The 24,809-nt window shown below is 38.6% G+C and overlaps 1 long non-coding RNA gene across 1 annotated transcript in view; it reads left to right on the top strand.

The window, feature by feature from the left end:
* Positions 1-24,809, top strand: part of LOC135480128 (uncharacterized) — a 58,162-nt gene that overhangs the window by 11,282 nt on the left and 22,071 nt on the right. The gene's annotated exons all lie outside the window — the stretch shown is intronic.

The raw sequence follows: 24,809 nt of genomic DNA, 5'->3' as shown, positions 1-24,809 counted from the left end.
ACTGTAATTTTGTGCTTGTTGTTATACAGTTTTAGGCACATTTTTTTGTCTCTTGATCGAAATAAACCTGAACAGGGGACTTTCGAGTTCAAACTTTTCTATCGCTAAGGATAATAATAGTTCTACTATATCATGTGACTATTCATAAATGTTTGACAACTAATAGGGATCATAATTACTATAACACTGGCTTTAAAACAACTTTAGTAATTGCTGTCTTCCATGTACTAATTTTAAGCACAAACAAAAAAAAGGAGAGAAACAGAATTTTTTTGCTATTGACCATAGTGGATATTGATGGCAAAACTGTAAAAAAAAGTAATCGTTTGAACTGTACTCTACCAGCATTTGGAGCAATTATATAGGCATGCTCTGACTCAACTGCTGGTTTTTCTTCTTTTTTCAATGTGATGTCTATCAGAGTTGTTGAGTAACACTTGTTCCCTTGTGCCCAGCACCCTCCTGCTCAGGCAGTCCCCACTGCTGATGTTTCTGCCTTCAAATTGTTGTTTACATTGACTGCTACAAGGTTTCACTTTTTTTGTTCTTCTCCAATAACTGCACTGGGGTGTATCTATACTTCCGTCTGTGCTGAATTCCTCACCCTGGCACTATTAATACTAATAGGGTATAAAATGAATCCTGTACATGTGGGACTTGTCAACCCAGAACCCAGTAACCTGGACAGCTCCCAGCATGCCCTGGGTAATATGCAGACTCTGGGTCTGTGGATATGTGTACATAGAATAGTGTAGACAGTATCAAATTGGAAGGGATTCCATGTCACCCCCATGTGCTTTGTATGATTATTTTTCTCTTGTATTGTGATAAGATTTGATATATTTGTACTTTGGAGGTTATTTGATAAAGAAAATTCTCCCACTGGACATTAATGGTTGTGGACATCTTTCTAGCTGTCTGTGAATCACTTGCTCTTCCTGACAAGGCAAAGGCATTGCAGGTGGGAGCTCAAAACCAGTTCTTAGTAATGTATTTTTTTTAAATTGTAAATTGGACTTGTATATAAAGTTTTCCACTCCTAGTTGCCTATGTCTTATATGACGAAGAAAAATTTAATTGAAATGTGCAGGAAAATAATTGTGAAAGTAACATTTATTTGAGATTCCAACATTTGACATGAGATATGACATAAGGCAGAGGCACAGGTTGACTCTGAACATTTGTTTTGAAAATTGTGTTCAGACATTCATTTTAGTAATTCTTTTTAGTAAGTCTAAATAATCCGTAGGGTTGCTTTGCGGGAATCCAGCAGAATCTAGGACAAATCTAATGGCACAAAGTATGCAATTACTCCAAGTTTTAATACAGTGTAAATAAATTTTTTTGTTTTGAGGATTCCGGCTGACATAAACATCATTTTACAGGGGTAGAAATAAGTCCCACAAATCAAAAGGCCAGCAGGGCCAGTTGACTTGGAAATCAATAGGCCCTTGCCCAATTGTTTAAGTCCCACAAATCAAGATAAAAAACAAGCACCATGCCAGTAAAGTTTTAATATTGTAGGTTATTCTGATATATACAGTTTATTATTATCTTTGTTCAAAGAATTCCATGATTACTTGTTACCGATGACATGAACAATTTTTTGAAGAAGTTCAGGTACTAGAGGTTTGTAACCCAGAAATCAGCTGTTCAGGTACTAGAGGTTTGTAACCCAGAAATCAGCTGTTCAGGTACTAGAGGTTTGTAACCCAGAAATCAGCTGTGAACTTTTTATTTTGGGTAAGACCTTGAGGGGCCAGCAATCTTCCCATGGGCCATATTAGTAAAATATTAACCATCCCTAGACCAAAGATTTCAGCCACAATTACATTAGTAATGGATTTGCTATATTGCTGTGACATTTGACAGTTGCATGCAACAATAAAATCTTTCCTTTAGTTCCAAAACTCCAGTGTAGATGCAAGTCAAATTTACAACCAAACTGTTTAAAGCCGTTCTGATTTGCGCTACTTCTGGTGTTTCTTCGCTACTTTATAGCCAACAAAGTATTTTAACAAAAATCTCTTCAGACACCCCTTTTCCCCCTGTTCATTTCATTGCAATCTTCTCATTAGTTTTGGATATCTTGTGGTATTGATCATCCTCAGTAGCTGGTCAGAACCACTACCACTGCTGTAGATGTCAAACGGCCGTTGTACACAGGTGGCATTTCCCACAATTTATTAGACGCTCACTCAGAAGAGACACAGCCACTGAGATAGCCAGTATCATGGTGACATTCACTAGAAACCAACACTGTTGTTATCTGCTTTTTTTTTCACTGTTTTCGGCATGCAGAAGATTGATCAAAGTAAAGATGAATGAACTTCTAATTTGTTTACCTACTATGCCTTAATTCACCAAAGTTTGTTTACACATTTAAAGCCCTTATTTTCCCTCCCTGCCATTAAAATTTGGCTTGGCATACCAGACTTATCCCAACTCTCACCACAGCGTCAAAGATTTCATTATCAGTGGGCCAGCGGTTATTTCGACCCCTGCTGTATTTCATTATTTTTCAGTTAGTTTATGTTAAAGAATTTGCTTGCAGTGTAGGATAAAACCCGCAGTTAGGTGATTCCTTTCAATTTCCAAATTAGTTCACAGTTTATTTTGATCTCTGTTAGTCAGCATAGAGGTTCTAGTGATTGTATGTTTTGAAAGTTATCATGGCAAACAACAACAACGCCCATTCGAAATAGCGTGTAAAAAGTCGAACAAGGCACGCATTATGGCGATGTTTAAGATCGTACGTCCACTTATTGAGAGGGGGTATGAATTGGAAATTTTGAGAACAGTTGGTCATTTTGAAAATTATTTTTGTGATTTTGTTACGGGAATCCCAGCAGGTGCCCGTCAATTTGGTTTACGGGAGTCAAGGCGAAAATCGTATTCCCAGATCCCTGTCGAAAGTAAAGCCCTGGTATTTGTGTAAAGTTATTTAGAGGATGTGTTTTCTTATTTAATATATGGTAAGTGTTTGAGTTGGCAGGAAAGGTCGCCAGAGATAGTCCCAAAATGGATTTTAACTAAACAAACTTGAACCAGTTGGACAATAAATAAGAGAAGAGGTAACAATAGAAGAAACAGAAACTTTCATGATTAGCATTAACAGGATGTGTATACAACTGAGTACAACTGGGACCTTCCCTAGTACAAATACTCATGTAATATGGGGTCAAGGTACATTTTATGTATTTTATTTTGAAGTCCATTGCCACTTGTGTGATGATGATGTATGGACATATTGACAATATATTACTGGTCATACTGATAATGTATTACTGCATGGTCATACTGATAATGCATTACTGCATGGTCATACTGATAATGTATTACTGCACGGTCATACTGATAATGCATTCCTGCATGGTCATTTTGATAATGCATTACTGCATGGTCATACTGATAATGCATTACTGCATGGTCATACTGAAAATGTATTACTGCATGGTCATACTGATAATGCATTCCTGCATGGTCATACTGATAATGCATTACTGCATGGTCATACTGATAATGCATTCCTGCATGGTCATACTGATAATGAATTACTGGATGTACTGGCAGTGCCTTACTGGACACACTGGCAAAGCATTACTGGACGTACTGGCAAAGCATTACTGGACGTACTGGCAATGTATTACTGGACGTACTGGCAATGAATTACAGAAGCATTATAGGTTAACAAATTGTAGCTATTGGAGGTCATATTTCAACATGCCATGGTCTTGTTTTTATATATACGGCACATGTAACTGCTTATTTGTATAATGTACAGCTCCTAAAAGCATACAGCCAAAAGCTTATATAGCTGTAAGATTGACTGCTGCTAAAGGGGAGTAATACATGAACCAGTAAGCCACAGACTGCCAGAAAAACAAGAGAATCTACATAGTTTGGGAAAAGCCTAGGCGATATCCAACAGACTAGGCTGCCCACAGTCATTAAGATACTTTCCCACGATAGGGAAATGAAATGTAATCCACTCTTAAATACATACACCAGCTAGTCTTAGTTGGGGATGAAGGGGGTGGTAGGGTGGCGGAGTGGGTGAGGATGTAAGATTAAGCCACTGGTGGGCGACAAACGCCATTAATGGACCTTGGTGTTCAGTCAGAGGAGGTACATGTATATGTAAGGGAGCTTTATGGTAAGTTAAATGGCCTTAAATTTCGCATGGCCATATGTGGGAAGGTCTGCCAGCAATCCGCGGATGGTCGTGGGTTTCCAGCTGGGAGGCTGGCATAAAATTCCTTGGCATAATGCTGGCTGTTGTGGCATAAGTGAAATATTCCTGAGTGTGGCGTAAAACACCAATGAAAGAGATAAATAAATTTCGCTCAAAAAAAGTACACTTCATAGGCAAATAAAGATGTCTAAAAGTATTACTTTTAATGGAAAAGAATATTAGCAGACCGGTAGATTTTAAGACCAGTACAGTTTTCAGAATCAGACAAAATTAGGGGCAAAATTTTATGTTATTTGACGTGTGTGCTGGGCATTCTTTGCTGGCTTCAAGCGCCTAATGGTTAGGCCGTCCCCCTCGAAATCGGGGCATACTGAAGACTTCGAAAATGGTACTTTTCGTTGCCTCGCTTGGAGCTCAGCACTGAGAGGTTAGAGCAAGGAAACAGGACTGGTTAGCCCGGTGTCAGTATAATGTGACTTCTTGGGGTGTCATGTCTGGTGTCTTCAGCATGATATTTCAGTGGCGATAGCAGTAAGGTGGAGACACAGTGTATGTACACACACCTAATGACTCCTTGTTGTCTGAATGACTGATAAATTGTTAAGTATAATCTTAAACCCCAAGCAATCATTCATTCATTCATTTCATGACTGTCTGATTTAGTACCGTGACCGTCTGATTCAGTACCGTGAGTGTCTGATTCAGGATCCTGACTGTCTGATTCAGGACCCTGACTGTCTGATTCAGGACCCTGACTGTCTGATTCAGGACCCTGACTGTCTTATTCAGCACTGTGACTGTCTGATTTAGTACCATGACTGTCTGATTCAGTACCCTGACTGTCTGATTCAGTACCATGACTGTCTGATTCAGTACCATGACTGTCTGATTCAGTACCCTGACTGTCTGATTCAGTACTGTGACTGTCTGATTCAGTACCATGACTGTCTGATTCAGTACTGTGACTGTCTGGTTCAGTACCATGACTGTCTGATTCAGGACCCTGACTGTCTGGTTCAGTACTTTGACTGTCTGGTTCAGTACTTTGACTGTCTGATTCAGTACTGCGACTGTCTGATTCAGTACCCTGACTGTCTGATTCAGCACTGCGACTGTCTGAGTTAGTACCATGATTGTCTGAGTTAGTACCATGACTGTCTGATTCAGTACCCTGACTGTCTGATTCAGTACTGTGGCTGTTTGAGTTAGTACTGTGACTGTCTGAGTTAGTACTGTGACTGTCTGACTCAGGACCCTGACTGTCTGAGTTAGTACCATGACTGTCTGATTCAGTACCGTGACTGTCTGATTCAGTACCCTGACTGTCTGATTCAGTACTGTGACCGTCTGATTCAGTACCCTGACTGTCTGATTCAGTACCCTGACTGTCTGATTCAGTACCCTGACTGTCTGATTCAGGACTGTGACTGTCTGATTCAGTACCCTGACTGTCTGATTCAGTACCATGACTGTCTGAGTTAGTACCATGACTGTCTGATTCAGTACCCTGACTGTCTGGTTCAGTACCCTGACTGTCTGATTCAGTACCGTGACTGTCTGATTCAGTACCCTGACTGTCTGATTCAGTACCATGACTGTCTGAGTTAGTACCATGACTGTCTGATTCAGTACCATGACTGTCTGGTTCAGTACCGTGACTGTCTGATTCAGTACCCTGACTGTCTGGTTCAGTACCCTGACTGTCTGATTCAGTACCATGACTGTCTGATTCAGGACCCTGACTGTCTGATTCTGTACCGTGACTGTCTGGTTCAGTACCGTGACTGTCTGATTCAGTACCATGACTGTCTGGTTCAGTACCCTGACTGTCTGATTCAGTACCATGACTGTCTGATTCAGGACCCTGACCATCTGATTCAGTACCCTGACTGTCTGATTCAGTACCATGACTGTCTGAGTTAGTACCATGACTGTCTGATTCAGTACCATGACTGTCTGGTTCAGTACCGTGACTGTCTGATTGAGTATAGTGAAGGATACCTATACATTCTCCACAGGAACAATTGTGGCGCACCAGTGGCATGAATTAAAATGTAGTTCTAGGAGTACTAACATACCTGGCAATAAGTTTTGAGTTGGCACAAGACATGATTGTCAATATTTCAAACTATCCATATTAATTTTCCCATAAACCCATATTAATTAGTTAAACAGTTGCAGTGTTAATTATTAAAAGGCAGTGTTCGCCCTGCATCAAACAGTTGACCCCTGTGAAAATACTGTTGGGGACGAACTACTGTAATTATCCAATTAGTTAACTAATTATCAAATCTCACAGAACAAATGAACAAATGTGTGTGTTAATAGTCAATCACTTATTTTACCAATTTAGTCCCAGGAGCTTCCCACCAATGTGAGTTCAAGTCCTCGTGCTGGCTTCCTCTTTGGCCGTCTGTGGGAAGGTCTTCCACCAACCTGGGGATGGTCATGGGCGTCCCCTGGGCTCTGCCCGGTTTCCTCCTACCATAATGCTCTAGGCCACTGTCGTATAAGTGAAATATTCTTGAGTACAGTGTAATACACCAGTCAAATAAATAAATAAATAAATTACTGATTTAGTCAATTGGTAATCTGTTGCTGGAATGGACAGAAGAAATTTAGTAACAGATTTAAAACAGCTCATGTAGAAGTCATGAGTGGTTTGTCTTTTGTATCCATACATACAAACATATGTTCTCCTATGATTGGTTAATAGTCAAATCCATTCACTTTGAGAACAACTTTTTTTCAAAAATGACAAAAAAAAACAAAAAAAGTTCCCCTCTCTGGAGTGGCTAATCACATATCCACTTCTACGAAAGTTCTTTTTTTTTTTTCTACTGTGGATTTTTGTGGGCTGAAAATAAGATTCCCTCACATTACTGTAATTCTTCAATTTTTTCGCATGCTTTCTTCAAGCATATTTGAATGCATTATTTTGTGTAGAATCATAAAATTACACTTTTTGTGAAGCACTGCAATTGGTCAACCCAACCTAGTGTAGTTTGATCTCCAAAATCAACTGAAAAATGTGTATAAATTACAGTTGATCTTTCACCTGCGAAAAGTTTGAGTAAATAAGGTAGATCTATAAGGCATGGCTGCTCCCATAAATTCCACGATATTGGGGATACATTATGGTAAGGCTCTAGGTTCCCCCGCCCGTCAGATATGCTGCTGTTTGTAAGCTGGAGGGATTTCAGTGTAAATGTCTTAGCTGTTTCGGCTCCCTGTCTGTAACCATTAGTCTTGCATGCTTCCCTGACATTTCATGTTGAGTTCAGTTGCTTTTTTTTTTGTGGAGACTTGAGTCTTTCCGCGCGATTTATTTGAGCCGTAAGTCAAGGTGAGGGTTGTTGTTGAAGCCTTGTAACAACGTGGCCTTTGTCGTAAGTTCACCTTGATTTGCTGAAGTAAGAGCTAATTGGGTGGAAAATAGGCAGGATTATGTTCACTGGCTGTGGGTAAATTACATGTTCCAGGCTTGGATAAATATGTCCAGTGTGTTTGCATGATTCAAAAATTTCTGGTCAGGATTATTTCCCATGTCAAAGATGAATATTTTGATTTATGACAATTTACGGACTATCATAGTTAAACGATTTGGAAACTCATTTGACTCATTCGCCTAGAACTTTCCTTGCGCCTTTACTGCCATCATTGAAAGCTGCTGACTGTTTTCTGTTCGCATGAACCCATCCTAAGTTTCCCACTCTTTATACTATTTTTTTTTTTATGTGGTGACTTGTGATGAATGTTGGTTTGTAAAACTGGTCTTGCGACTAGTCAACAGGAATATCTATTAGCGGCTAACGGCTGCTTTACAAATGTTAGTTTCAACGCCTAGATGATGCATAGCCCTATATTCATTGGGCAACAAACTATGGCACAGTGGTCATAATGACCTTGCCTTTCAATCTCTAGGTCTCCTCATCCGAGAGTGTGTGTGCAAGTGTCTCTGGATCGACGCATTCTATCAGCCACTGTTCGCTTAATTCTGATCAAATATGCTTTTCTACCCTGCTTCAGATTGCGATAAAGATGATCTACAAGTCTTGAATGAATGAATGAATGAAAGAATGAGTGCTGTACTGAACAGTTTTTCAGTCATATGACGACAAGGAGTCATTAGATGTTTGAGTCCATGCCCCCAAAGTAATAACATAAGACACCAGACATGAAACTCCATCCAGTCACATTATACTGACGCCGGGCCAACCAGCCCTGTTTATTTCCTGGCTCTAACCTCTCAGTGCTGTGTGCTAAGCGAGGCAGCAACAAGTAGCATTTGTAAAGTCTTTGGTATGGGCTGACCCGGGTTTGATCCCGGGGTCTCTCGACTTCGAGGTGGACTCTAACCATTTGGCCTCTGAAATCGTAATACCTTGATGGAAATAAGTGGTTGACTGTGCTGTGGCTTGTGGTGTTGTATGAAGTTAGCACCAAATATGATGTATGTCACATGCAGGAAAGTTTGCCAGTGACATGCCAAAGGTCGGGGGTTTACTGCAAGTGCTCCCGTTTCTGCCACACATAAAATTGGCTGCCATTATGTGAGTGAAAAATGATGGAGTTATTAAATTATATGGTTGTAAACACCAATCAAATAAATCAGTAAATATAAATAAGGAATGGGACTGATATATAGTGTAATGAGACATATGTCTTGCATGCCTAATACATTTATAGGGAATGCTTAATTTATTTATTTTATGCCGTACTCAAGAATATTTCACTTACACAACTGCGGCCAGCATTATGGTGGGAGGAATCCAGGCAGAGTCCCGGGGAACCCCATGACCATCCACAGGTTGCTGACCGACCTTCCGTGCTAGCAGGCTGACTATCAGACCACAGTCAGGCCTCTGGAATGCTCAACTGGAGAACTTCACCTGATAATCTCCATTTCTTAATCTGTGCTTCTGAGCATATTCATTGATTTACTTGGGCATTAGTTTCCTTCACCCATAAAACCACAGTATCTGCAAGTGAAACTTTCTTGTATGGCACTCAGTGCCAATGAAATAAATAAATAAGCTGTTAATGTTGGGAAATACATGTATGTGAAATTCTCACTATGCCACTCAATTGTTCCAGACATCGGAAAAGAGGTTAACTAAATAGCCGTGAGACTCTGTGCTGTTGAATACCAGTTTTATGACCAGGGGATGTTCCCGGGAGTTTATGGCAGTCATTCTGGGGATATCATCTCTGCTTATCTGCAGGCTTCCACCTTTGCCAGGATGGATGTATGTCTCACTCAGGAGTGAAGAGAGCTTTTAAATTACTTACTTTAAGTCAGTTTTTGACAGAAGAAGCGTGTTAACATGATATATGCATCCGATCTCACATGTACACTTGCACATGTATACTGGATATTACCAAAATGGCAGCCATGCAGCCTGGAATTTCTTGAAAACCTTTCATACATCCCATTGTCTGGTACCTGTTTCATGGGTCATATGTATTACGCTTTGATGTCCATCCGTCCGTCTGTCTGTCAGCCTCTCAACTAAGACTTTAACTACAGAATCTATAGAACCACTTCACTTAAAGAGTTGTAGAATTTGTTCACTTTTTGTCTACCACCAGAACAGATGTCTGTTTAAAACAGGGTCACAGTTTAAATTAAATTTACAGCTATGCACCTTTCCATGATAATTATATGTATATATGTATAGTTTTTCACCTGCCTGTAAAAAGTTCAGGTATAACTGATGCAATACCTTGAGTGACAACATAACATTGATGCCAGTATTAAGGTAAACATCAATATGCATGTATATGAAACAGTGACTGCATGTATTGAGATCTGGTTTTGCGAACATACATGTAAATAGCATAAATATATGTAAATGAGGGTGATGGCGTTGCATTGTTGATGCCCTTTGTGTATATTAATGACAGTGACTGCATGTATTGAGATCTGGTTTTGCGTACATACATGTAAATAGCACTGTAGCATGAGGGTGATGACGTTGCATTGTTGACGCCCTTTGTGTATATTAATGACAGTGACTTACAAAATTTACTTCTGAAGCCTTTTGTGTTTTAGAATCCAAGTTAATTTGAATGTTTAGGTCTACTCCATGTAGTGGGATGTCCCAATGTTGTTGTCCTGTGTGTATGTTAATTCACAAAATTCACAGCGTAATTTTCTTGTGTATTGGAATCAGAGTTAAGGTAAATGAGTATTGAGCCGAAACAGTCGCCATTCTCCAGGTTCTGGTTTTATGAAACTGTTGCAACATCTGTTTGTTAGCCTTGCCTATACCATATCTGCATGTACGTGAAAAACAGTCTCACTGGAAGAATCCAAACTGTGGATGGTTGTGGATTTCCCACAACCACTGTCTGTTTTCCTCCCACCATAATGCTGGCCGTCGTCGTATAAGTGAAATATCCTTGAGTATGGTGTAAAATACTACCGGTAATCAAATAAATAAAAATTCACATGAAATCCTGTGTATTTCAATCTTCAACACCTACAAGCCTATAATGTCAGTTTTGTGGTGTTAATTATGTGCCTAGACAGGCGTATCTTCAGGCTCCGAAACTGTTATTTTAAAGTGTAAAAGTTTCCGACCTATTAACCAATGAGCTGGTTGTTTTTGCCCTGGTTCAGAGAAGACCTTACTTCAAGGGTCGATTCTACATGCAAAGCAGTTGCCATTTGCACGAAGTTGCATGACAATATATATATAGTGAAGAGATACATGTATGTCACCAAGATAACTGCATTTGGTCTGGTGATGCGACAGTTTCAATAAACTGGAGAGTGACGAGTGTGTTGATTCTTCATGCGTATACCTATAATGTTTGGTTTTCATCTAAACACCTAAAAATCTTCACTGCCATCCAATAAGTGAAATATTCTTGAGTATTACGCCAAACGTCAATGAAATAAAAAACTCGCTCATGCTGAAGAGTGAAATTGCTGTTTGTCCATTCGTCTGTCAACGTTATCTGTCGCAGATGTAATTTAGATATAATAATTATAAACATATTTGCTGAAATATAGCGCATTAATTTGCGCATGCAAAGAGAGATCCAGTCTCAGTATTTATACAAATGTCAACCCTCTTCTGTGGAAGATTCTTTTTATCCAATTGAAGTGTACCACCCTCATTGTGGACATGTATATATATTAATAGTACCGGGTACTCCATTCAAGAAACCAGTCTTCCTTCCCCAGAAAGTGATGGACAAACAAACTTCCTCCCTATCAGAAGATGGCACTTCAAAGGGAGTGAACTGTAGCCAGAGTGTCTGAGGTAGCTGTAGACTGACAGGTTTAATTAAGTGCGGCTCAGGTGATGTAAAGTGGCAGGTATAGAGATAGAGGGAGAAGTGTGAACTCAGGCTCAGAGTGACGGGCCAGGGAAGTGGGGAGGGGCGGTTGGGTTCGAAGCCCATGTGTACCTCAATGATATAACCAGACTACCCCAGCCCACCAGAGTGGGTACAGCCCTTAGAGTGCAACACGCTAGCTGTTGCTTACATCTGGACGATAACATCAGAACCCACTCGTTACATCGAGATTATTTTGTTGATTACATGTCTGGAATAATTTCTGGAATTGGTGTTAAATCTGTCAAGTTGAAAAAAAAAGGAAAAGAAGAAAATAAGACATCCATGTTCTTGAACAGTATGATAAAATGTGAATGAAAAGGATGAAAGTAAAACAATGATGAATGGATGAAAGTTAAACGTAATGGAAGGAATGAAAGTTAAATGTTAAAGTAAGTGAATGAAAGTTAAAGGAAGTGAATGAAAGTTAAAGGAAATGGAATGAATCAATGTTAAACATGATGGAATGAATGAAAGTTAAATGCATTGAATGAAAGTTAAACATAATGGAATGATTGAAAGTTAAACGTAATGGAATGAATGGAAGTTAAACATAATGGAATGAGTGAAAGTTAAACATAATTGAATGAATGAAAGTAAAATTTAATGGAATGAATGAAAGTTAATGGAAATGGAATGAATGAAATTTAAAGGAAATGGAATGAAGGAAATTTTAAGGAAATAGAATGAATGAAAATTAAACATAATGGAATGAATGAAAGTTAAAGTTAAACATAATGGAATGAATGAAAGTTAAAGTTAAACATAATGGAATGAATGAAAGTTAAAGGAAATTGAATGAATGAAAGTTAAACATAATGGAATGAGTGAAAGTTAAGCGTACAGGGAATGAAAGTTAAAGGGAAAGGAGTGAATGAAAGTAAAATGTAATAGAATGATTGAAAGTTAAATGTAATGAATGAAAGTTAAACATAATGGAACGAATGAAAGTAAAATGTAATGGAATGAATGAAATTTAAGGGAAATGGAATAAATGAAAGTTAAACATAATGGAATGAATGAAAATTAAAGGAAATCCAGTGAATGAAAGTTTAACATGATGGAATGAATGAAAGTTGAATATGATGAAATGAATGAATGGAGTATATCTTTTGAAAGAGAAATATGAATTGACTTTTTTCACATGTATGTTACAAACTCTTACGCTGCTGTATGAAGCTTAATATCTACCAAATGGTTAATGTATTAGTAGAATGCTCAAACTTGTTTATAAGTCAGGTATGTGATCGGAGGGTAGGATGCTTTCCACGTATATCCTTTTTCCCCCCAACCAAAATAAGTGCAATACATTTTGGTGGTACACATCATATTACAGAGAAGCTCTGCATTTACCTGTAAAGGCCTTGATTTTTTCAAGTTAGATACCTATTTGGTTGAAGATTTGCTTCGTGTTCTGTTCCATTATTTTCAGTGAAGGACCTCTTTCAGGCTGCTAGTACAGTAACACTAACTTGCACTGTTCATTCTCCTGGGCATGGGTGATTAACATGACTGACAGTGTCAAGAGCTCCTATCAGGAGAGTCACCCGCTGTGAGCATCTGTCTGATAAAGATTTATCATCATAGTAAAATGCAACATTTGTTGTAATGCTATGAGCTATGCTCTAGCAGTTGTTAGTTGACAAGTAACATGAAAATTTTAGATACATGTACCATTAGTCCACACTGGGAGGTAAAAAAAAAATGATCAAGGAAAATAGAATTAAAATTTCTATATGAAGGGTTATTTTTTTATGCATTTATTTATTTATTGATTTATAAATTTTTGGGGGTAGAATTTTTATAGCTGGATGGTGTACTACCTATGTAACTCCAAAGTTCAGATCATGAAATTTGCAGAACTTGAATCATTGATCATATCTTTAATTAATGAAGTTGATCAGTATGTTGCTTGATCTTTTTGTGCATTGTTAATGTTTTCATTCTTATACACATTTACAAGTGTGAATATGTGTACTTTATATAATCACAGGTGCTTCACTTTGCAAGGTACATGCACAGGTATGAACATGTATAACTGACCACAAAATGACAAAAAAAAAGATAAAATTATGAAGGACTATCTGAACGATTTCTGATGAAAGTTAATTTTGTCCCGCAGTACATTTTAAAGTAAACTTCACTTGTAAACTGTACTTGATAGAATCATTTATCTCTCATATTTATGAAAACTTTCGATTGGATTAGTCACAAGAATTTTGATCAAGGTTTTAAATAATTCATAATTTTTCTAGTTTTTTGGAATTGTTTTCCACCCCCACCACCACCCTCCCAACTGAATCGCCCCAGGCTCTGCCCCTCTGGGGTTAAATATTCCTATGTTAAGTGATGAGTTGTAGTGAGTGTTAATGTCCGCACAGGTGGGCTAGGTCAGTCAGGTTTAAAGAATATGGGGTGGGGAATTTAGACGGGGGGGGGGGGGGGGGTAGCTGTCTGAGAATCCCGCCACCCTGATGAGTTTGTCTGTTTGGATACCTTATTTATATCCACCTCTCCATGGCCTGCCCACCTTTAGGCTGTTAGCCTCTGTGTACATCATCAGTCAGTGGCAGGTCGAGAGCGCCCTATTGGGTCCTCCTGCTGGGTGATACCTGGACGGTTCTGACAGCATCCGTCATTAGGCCATGCATTGCGCCAAAGCAGCACCCAGGGTTCCCCCTCTCACACCCTCTCATCCTTCACTGATCCATGGACCAGCTTCAGTGGCCAGACCCAAATGCAAATTACAGCTGTGAAAATTTACTGAAGAAATCAGCATCATGCATGGTTTCCTCAAACATTCTGAAGATTGTGATGATGTTGTGCGGAATCTGTGCAGTGAGAATTGCAGCGCTAATCCAGTGCCTCCGTTTGCACCCTACAGCACTACATCTCTTCCTGACTCACCTTTGCATTCTGCCATGGCTGTTTTTTGACTAAAACACCTCCTCTCTAAGTCATCATGAGGAAAAGCTAGAGAAATACGGTTAAACTGACCATGATGCCATATAAGAGTTGATATCCTACATGGAGGTTGTCCAAGATTGAAGCCATTTTCTCATTTCCATGGTAAATGTTACATTACAACTGTTCCTAATGTGTTGAATAACGTAAATGATTTCAGTAATTCAAATTCAAACCTGGAATTTTCTCCATATTTCTTCATATTACTTATCTGGGTTTTTTTCTTCTACTTTTGCTGCTAAATGAACCAAATATTGTTGAACATTGAAACCGTGCAGGTAGGCAATTCAAAAAAGATCTGCAGATGATTGTGGGTTTCCCCTAAGGCTCTGCCCAGTTTCCTCACGCCACAATGCATTGTACGTGAAATATTCTTGAGTACAGCATAAAATGCCAATCAAATCAATAAATAAATAAATAAAAGAACTGCATGTAAGCTTGTACATTATTTGGAGTTGTGTGATTTTCAAACCATTACTGTTGGTTTTGAGATAAGTTGTTCATTTTCGACACTAATGGCTGTGTTTACCGATCAATTAAGTTTGATGAAAACGTTATGCAGCAAGCAGCATCAAAGGAATTTATAAATACACATGCATATGTCTAATGTGAAAAGATTCCACAGAAATATGCTGACTTCCTGGAGTTCTTCATTAAACTTGGCAATAGATACAGTTCTCTCAACAGGAAGTCTCTTCCACAAAATCCCTGCTAAATGAACAGGAAAACCATTTACACTGGAGTCTGAGCTGTACTTGTTAAGAAGGAACTGTTCATTTTGATAGAATCTCTGACTTTGTGACCCTGCTGATGTCCAGCAGGGGGTGAGGACCAACTGGAATGTCATTTTAAGTTTTAACCCAGTTGTCACCTGGTACACAATAAATCATAAAGATTACAACCCTGGAATTTTGAGCTGAAATAGTTAAGTTAATATCCTGAACCCATCCCCCCCATCCCCCTCCCCCCACCCACAACGACTCGCCCAAACTTTTTTTTCCAGTGTTATCTTAGCTTACATGCCTGTGAATGTCCGTGACTTTATTTGCATATTTTCAAGTGCCATTTCATGATTCTGACTATTTCATTCACCTTATACTGCCAATTAATGGGTTTTTTTTTCATGATTCTGACTATTTCATTCACCTTATACTGCCAGTTAATGGGGTTTTTTTTCATGATTCTGACTATTTCATTCACCTTATACTGCCAATTAATGGGTTTTTTTTTTCATGATTCTGACTATTTCATTCACCTTATACTGCCAGTTAATGGGGTTTTTTTTTCATGATTCTGACTATTTCATTCACCTTATACTGCCAATTAATGGGGTTTTTTTTTCATGATTCTGACTATTTCATTCACCTTATACTGCCAATTAATGGGGTTTTTTTTCATGATTCTGACTATTTCATTCACCTTATACTGCCAATTAATGGGGTTTTTTTTCATGATTCTGACTATTTCATTCACCTTATACTGCCAATTAATGGGGTTTTTTTTTCATGATTCTGACTATTTCATTCACCTTATACTGCCAATTAATGGGGTTTTTTTTTCATGATTCTGACTATTTCATTCACCTTATACTGCCAATTAATGGGGTTTTTTTCATGAAGTGCGATTAATTTCTCATGTGAAAAAAACTGTTGGCATCAAAAATATTGTTTCATTTCTTTTATGTGCTTTGTGAACGTTCATTTCTTACTTACCAAACTTCAGGAGAAGTGCAATACCTCACATACGCTTATGACATATCTTCTTGTAGCTGTAAAGTATTATATTATACACCTTCCAGCATAAATTACCATAATTTATCTGTTACTAAGGTCTCACACTACAATTGTATATCCCAGACATTAGATATTGAAAATATTTTACTCATGATTCTTGGAATCTGATTCATATCCTATAAAGTTTGAATGAGCTTAACTTTTTTTGTTTTGTGCTTGGATCAGGTGGATACCATCATCCCTTGTCTGTTTTCACCTGATCAGCCGGTAAGAAGACTTTGAGACATCAGTCATGAAAACACTATCAAGGTTTATACTTTGTAATTCTCGCTGGTGATTTTTCACTCTTTCTCTCAGTAAGGCCACTCTCAGACCACTTTGGTGGGTTCCCCTGTGGTGTTGGTCAAATCCCCAGCCACTGCTGAAGATCATTTCCCATGTCGATCTGGAGCCCACGTGGCCATAGATCAAAGCTGGGAATTGTCTTTAGAAACTGATCTTGCTCTTTAAACAATACTATTGCCTCAGCCTGTGTCGGTTTCTGAGCAGGTCTTGTGTTTAGGTTGGCCTGTAGATGATACCGTTGTGGTAATGGCGTCTTGGGCCAGAGCTGGGTAGCCACCTGTGGTAGGTGGGACTCCGTCAGCTAGGATGAAACAGAATCTAAACAAAGCCCCATAAAATACCACTTTGCCCACATTATGGGTATCGGGTTGGAGATCTGGCGAGAACAGCATGTGCTGACCAGGCTGCTGCAGGTACCATTGACCTTTCTTTACAAGCCAGTCCTCACAGGGATTTAATCAGGTCTTCACATAGAATCAGATGGGTGGGAAGAGGATAATAATTTAGGTGTGAGTTCAAATCCAGTTTTCAGCAATTTTTTGTTTTCTTTTTATTCATATACTGCTGCATGAAATTTTGTTTGCACTTAGTAGGGAAGTTTTCCTTTAGGTTTTCGTAAAATTTAAACTGCATTGTCTGGATTCATGATTATAATTTCCTGTGATTTTTTTTTTTACCTGTGTGTGATATGTCAAAATGTGCACAATTAATATTTAAAAGTATACATTCATTCATGAATTTATAAATTAGTAGTTATTACAATTTGTGAATTGAGCCATGGAGATTTACATGCAATTTCTTTTATCCATTACCATTGTGCCTAAACCCAAGTAGCCAAATACAGCAGATTCTTTGTTAGATTCTAATATTTATACATTTATGAATTTTAGTTTTAAAGCAGTTTTAACCTTGAAGCTGAAGTATTTATTGAGCGTAGACTTTCTGACGTACAGTTTAATAAACGTATATGGTAAATGGCTTAAAATTTTGTCTGTGACAAAATATATCAGGTGCATGAATTGTCTGATTCTGAGGGCTCTGTTGATCATATTTATTTATTTGATTGGTACATTTCGCCGTATTCAAGAATATTTCACTTATACGACGGGGCCAGCATTATGGTGGGTGGAAACAGGGCAGAGCCCGGGGGAAACCCACGACCATCTGCAAGCTGCTGCCAGACCTTCCTACTTCTACTTACAGCCGAAGAGGAAGCCAGCATGTGCTGCTGTTGATCATAGAAATATGTTTTGATTTTATTCATTTGAATCGTGTTTTTCGCCATACTAAAGAATATTTCACTTATGCGACGGCACCCAGCATGATGGGGTGAGGAAACCAGCCAAAGCCCGGTAGAAAGCTATGACCATCCACATGCTGTTGTCAGACCTTCTATGCTCGTACAAAGGTGTTATGGGGTTTGAGTGGAAGGTAGGATGATATCCTACTGGGAAAATGTAAGTTTCTCCACCTAAAGTAATATTTGTTTACCTCACAAATACACACTTTTTTAAGAGAATTACCGGAGGTTTTTGTGAACTCTAGTTCCTGTTAGCTTGATTAGGACATGCATGGACAGGTACATGTGCCCACATGTTACATGCTGGTGCATTTCAATTTGGAGGGAGAAAACCTGGCAACACATGGATATCCTCAGACACAGTGACTGATGCCTGATAACATTGCTAAGCCTGTCTGTCTGTCAGTTAGGTTATTCATCCAGTTCAATGACTTCAACTGCCACCAGGGTTCCTCCCTGAATGCCTTACACCAGCGACAATCACACACTGGTCCAGCCAGAACTGTTAAGGTTAAGAGCTTGTATGAGATATGAGGGCAGAAAAAGCGGCACAGGAAAACTCCAGCTATTAAAACATGTGGTCAGTTTTTCTCTCCAAACTCATTTGTTTTCTTAACAGCCTCTGAAGAATTCTGACCCAAATATTTCTTTTTTGACCCAGTGGGTCGTTTTTCACTTTGATGCTGACAACCATTTACTGGCTTTTGTTTTCATGTGATAAGCTTCAGTAGTTTCTTTCTTAAGTGGTTAGCATTTTAGGGCATTTTCCATCTTTTTTCTTTTCGTTTTTTGCTTTTTTTTGTCAGATAAGCATGTGTGTGGCTTACCTGCTGATAAGAGGTCTGTTTGCCCAGCAAATCCGCTGTACATGTACATATAATTTCATGAATTTTTCACTAACCATTCACCCTCCTAAGAATGTACAAAGTGTTGTACACAAGAGATATTGAAAGTTGGTGAAAAATTTCTGCAAATTTTATGTGATTTATTTGTCAGTGGGCAGGGATTACAGAAAAGTTTTGGGTCATTATTTTCTTTCCCTGACCATTAGGTTAGATTAGAATTTAGATTAGCATTTGAAAGAATTGCAGATTAAATTTCAACTAACATTAAAACAAGCCATGACTTTTATTTGAACTAATATACCTGTAACAAGGGGCTATACTCTATTCCAACCATTTCCATAGAGATAAAACACTCTTGTTAATTGGCATATAACCCCAAGCAAATAAACCAGACAATATTAATAAGTGTAACAATTTCAAAATCTGAATTGATAAGGCTTCAGGCTCTAATAATATGTTTATGCTGAATGCTTCAGTCAGGAGATTTGTTTGGTGCCAGGCATGGAACACAAGCACTTTGGTTTCCTCCATCCTTAAACTAGAAAGCCCTCAGGCAAGTTAAACATTCTTGAGTGGAGCTTTAACTTCAAGCAAATAAGTTAATAAATCAGATAATCAAGATATGGTCTGCTATAAATTCTTCAACATTTTCACGTGCTTACAAGATATTTATTACTGTGTATTTTGTGGACATTAATCTGAGCAATGTGATAAAGTTATACTTTTCGTGAACTCCTGGAATTTGTGTCCCAAACAATGAAATTTTGTTTACAATATCAAATTAGAAAGGTGCAGAAATTTGTACTGAATTAGAAGTGCAGAAATTTGCACTGAAAGTTGCTGTTTGTTCTGTGAAGAGCTTGAGGAATTAGGGCATCGGTATTTATAATATTAAACATGTAAAATGAGGGTTACTTACTGCCGTTTTACACATACCCATATAGCTACAGAGTATACAATCTAGGACTCGATACAGCCAGTAAATAAACCTCTGCCCTTTGAGCTTATGGGGTAAAACTGACAGGTATGAATTAATTTGTTTATGGTTGTGTGGGGTGCTAAACTTGTCTGTTCTGACACCCCTGTGTCCTGACTCAGGGGTGGGAGGTTGAGTGGGGTGGGGGGGATGTTTGGTCTGGCAGTGAACCCTCTCATAACAGCTGAGCCCCTCAATACTCCCTATGAATACCCCCTAAATCATAACAATCTATGAAGCTAATAAGTTAGCCCCAACCCCTTTTTTCTCATCAAAGACCACCTCAGTGGATTTGACAGGCAGCCTGAATTTCCTGTCACCAGGAGATAAATGGCACAGAATTGTTGTTTCATTTGAAGGCTGCAGCAAGGGTCAACCATGGTATAGAGATGTGCTTCTCTACAGAAATTATTTTCAGCTACATGTAGATACAGATGTGCAAGTTTGAAAAACTGTAAACCGATGGACAGTCTTACAGCAGGTTCATGATTGAAGACAATTTTTTTTTTCTTAAAGGTAAACTTTATAGCACTATACATCTGGTCATGTGGATTGAAGTCGTAAAAGAGTTGTACATGACAAATTCAAACAAAGATTTTTTGTTTTAAATTACATTGTACACTGTCTGTACTTAAAGCATTTCATTTATGTAATGGCCGTTTTGTGTTGAGGAAAATAGGCAAAACCTTGAGGAAACCAGGCAAAACCTTGAGGAAACCAGGCAGAATGTGGAGGAAACTGGTGCTCCACAAAGAGGCACCTGACATATCTCATGCAACCTCAATGGTGATTCAGTGCTATAGCGAGACGCTCTATGCCATTTGATCAACAAGTACTATGTATAGACTCCCTCATTTCAGAACCATCAGGGCTGTGGAATGGGAGTGGAATGGTTGTGGAATGGTTGTGGAATGGGAGTGGAATGCTTGAAGCTTGTTACAGATTTGCTAGTGGTGAACTAATGGCATGCCTGGAGCTGACAGTCTTTTAGCTAGATTAACGTTATACATGTCCGGGGCGAAATTCATCTCTATTGAAGTTAGACCCCTTTTTGTTTCCAAAAGTGAGGCACTTCAGTTTGTTGAAAGGGGGTACTTTTGGCCAGATTTAATGTGATTTTTTCCCGTCCAAAGTTGGATGGGTTCATAGCATCCTGATGTCAGAATTAATCTAGATTAATGTAAGTATATATACGCTTTGCTGAATTGTATGCACTAGAATCATGCTGTGCAGAATCTCATTTCACGACATACCAGCTAAAGCATTTGTTTGGTGTATAGTCTCGCTTGACATTAATGCAGTAAACTATAATTCTTCAACCTTTTCGCATGTTTGCAAGGTTTGTTTTTTTTATTCAAGCATATTGTGAAAGCATTATTCTGTGTAGACTGATAAAATTACGCTTTTCGTCAAGCCCTGAAATTGGCCAATCCAGCTAATATAGTTTTATCTCCAAAATCAACTTAACAATATGCATAAATCGCACTGAAAGTTGCTCTTTCTTATGCGAAAAGGGTGGGGAAGGACTTTATTTCCTGAATGAGCCTGGTGTAAACAATGCATGCACCTGAGATTTATTCTGCTCAGGTAATAATGTCTGTCTGGTGGAGGGGATTTACGATGCTAGATATTTCTGTCTTACAACTGAAGAACATTCCTTTGTTTATCAGGTGCCACAAGATTACGGGTCATTTCCTCTTATACATGTCAGATCGGGGTCTATTGATCTTCAGATTGAGACAGAAATGAATCCTGTGTGGTTTTGAAGTCAGACATTTTTTATTCCCTTTATGCACATCTGTATGTAATGTATATGGGTTGCGGAAATTATCCCAGTGAACTGAATTGTCTGTGTTATGGGCTTACGCTCTCAAGCAGATGTCAGAATGGATCGGATGCACATAGCAGGGATGAGCTCAAAATGCGTGAAAAATTATACATATGCCAGTTTGTACAAAACCGGTAAATATCCATCTTACCTGCAACATTAAGACAATTCCATGTGCGAGTTTCCATGGTTACGAGACAAAACACGGTCGTCCTAATCAGCCACCCTGAATTGTGATCCGGCAGTTTTCTTGTAGGGTTGATCTCTCCTGTGTTCGGCTGGCGACCGTCACGCGATTCCTGTATTTATGCTGCTCCGAGGACATGAGCATTTTTTTTTCTTACTTCATTGTAGCATATTACATGAATCATAGTAACGCATGTGTAACCAGATCTTTATTATATTGATACCTGTGTGGATTATGGAATCACATCAATGCAAATACCAATATATATAATTGCAGATAAGTCCACAATTCTTATTCTCACTAAGTGTGACAATATAAACAAAACATTTTTAGGAATTTTATGGTACCAGTAATGGTGAAAGTCTAATTACTGCTGCCCATAGTGCAATATGTAGGAGTTTTATGGTACCAAAGGTGCTGAAAACTGAATGTAATTTCTGTAGTACAATATCTGAGAGTTTTACAGTACCCATGATACCAAAAATTTCTGTTGTCCAATGTTCAGGAGTTTTATAGTATGGATGGTGGTCAGAACGGAGTTTAATTTCTGTAGGACAATATTCAGGTGTTTTATTTTATCTATTGAGGTGAAAACTGAGCCTAATTTCTGTGGTACAATATTTAGGAGTTCTGTGTTATCATGAGGGGTGAAAACTGAGCCTAATTTCTGTGGTACAATATTTAGGAGTTCTGTGTTATCATGAGGGGTGAAAACTGAGCCTAATTTCTGTGGTGCAATATTTAGGAGTTCTGTGTTATCATGAGGGGTGAAAACTGAGCCTAATTTCTGTGGTGCAATATTTAGGGGTTCTGTGTTATCATGAGGGGTGAAAACTGAGCCTAATTTCTGTGGTGCAATATTTAGGAGTTCTGTGTTATCATGAGGGGTGAAAACTGAGCCTAATTTCTGTGGTGCAATATTTAGGAGTTCTGTGTTATCATGAGGGGTGAAAACTGAGCCTAATTTCTGTGGTGCAATATTTAGGAGTTCTGTGTTATCATGAGGGGTGAAAACTGAGCCTAATTTCTGTGGTGCAATATTTAGGGGTTCTGTGTTATCATGAGGGGTGAAAACTGAACCTAATTTCTGTGGTACAATATTTAGGAGTGTTACGGTACCAGTGGTGAGGAAAACAGAGTCTTATTTTTGTGGTGTAGTATTTGGCAGTTTATGGTATTAATCCAGGTGACAACTGAATCTAATTTCGGTGGCATAACATTTAGGGTTTATACAGTATCAGTTGTAGTGACAGCTGAGTCTAATGTCTGTGGGATAATATTTAGGAGTTTTATGGTTCCAGTGGTGGTGAAAACTGAGTCTAATTTCTGCTGGGTTGGTATCTTTATCTACCTGTAGAATGCCCAAAGTGGTTTGTTTGAGGGAAACACAGGAAGTAATCGGGCCTCTAAAGATTGTTTTCTCTGTCCCAGTCTGACTTTGATCCACACCAGCTTTATCCTGAACTCCGGGAAATCAGTAACATGTATGGGCTGAGGATAACCTCTAGCTGGCTGGTCAGTGGTGAACAGAACTAATGGAAAACAGAGAACTACAATGCTGGGCATTTAATACATGCACTGCTCTACAATTTAATACAGAAATGCACTGCTCTACGATTGAATACAGAACTGCACTGCTCTACGATTGAATACAGAACTGCACTACTCTAGGACTGAATGCAGAACTGCACTGCTCTACGATTGAATACAGAACTGCACTGCTCTACAATTGAATACAGAACTGCTCTGCTCTACGATTGAATACAGAACTGCACTGCTCTACGATTGAATACAGAACTGCACTACTCTAGGACTGAATGCAGAACTGCACTGCTCTACGATTGAATACAGAACTGCACTGCTCTACGATTGAATACAGAACTGCTCTGCTCTACGATTGAATACAGAACTGCTCTGCTCTACGATTGAATACAGAACTGCACTGCTCTACGATTGAATACAGAACTGCACTACTCTAGGACTGAATGCAGAACTGCACTGCTCTACGATTGAATACAGAACTGCTCTGCTCTACGATTGAATACAGAACTGCACTGCTCTACGATTGAATACAGAACTGCTCTGCTCTACGATTGAAAACAAAACTGCTCTGCTCTACAATTTAATACACAACTGCACTACTTTACCATTTACTACAGAACTGCACTACTTTACCATTTAATACAGAACTGCATTACTTTACAATTTGATACAGAGCCGCTCTGCTCTACGATTGAATACAGAACTGCACTGCTCTACGATTGAATACAGAACTGCTCTGCTCTACAATTGAATACAGAACTGCACTACTTTACCATTTAATATTGAACTGCACTACTTTACCATTTACTACAGAACTGCACTACTTTACAGTTTGATACAGAACTGCTCTGCTCTACGATTGAAAACAGAACTGCTCTGCTCTACAATTTAATACACAACTGCACTACTCTCGTTTGAATACAGAACTGTACTACTTTACTATTTAATACACAACTGCACTGCTCTAGGATTGAATACAGAACTGCTCTCCTCTAGGATTGAATACAGAACTGCACTATTTTACCATTTAATACAGAACTGCACTACTTTACCATTTAATGCAGAACTGTACTACTTTACTATTTAATACAGAACTGCACTGCTCTACGATTGAATACAGAACTGCTCTGCTCTACAATTGAATACAGAACTGCACTACTTTACCATTTTAATATTGAACTGCACTACTTTACCATTTAATACAGAACTGCACTACTTTACCATTTAATGCAGAACTGCACTACTTTACCATTTAATACAGAACTGCACTGCTCTACGATTGAATACAGAACTGCTCTGCTCTACGATTGAATACAGAACTGCACTGCTCTACGATTGAATACAGAACTGCACTACTCTACGATTGAATACAGAACTGCACTCCTTTACCATTTAATACAGAACTGCACTACTCTCGTTTGAATACAGAACTGCACTACTTTACAACTGAATACAGAACTGCACTACTTTACCATTTAATACAGAACTGCACTACTTTACCATTTAATACAGATGCACTACTCTACAATTTAATACACAACTGC

Source organism: Liolophura sinensis, chromosome 13, assembly GCF_032854445.1.
Source record: "Liolophura sinensis isolate JHLJ2023 chromosome 13, CUHK_Ljap_v2, whole genome shotgun sequence".
In the NCBI taxonomy this organism is placed as follows: domain Eukaryota; kingdom Metazoa; phylum Mollusca; class Polyplacophora; order Chitonida; family Chitonidae; genus Liolophura; species Liolophura sinensis.
The sequence above is the reverse complement of the archived record's forward strand: the minus strand, read 5'-3'. Positions and strand labels throughout refer to the sequence as shown.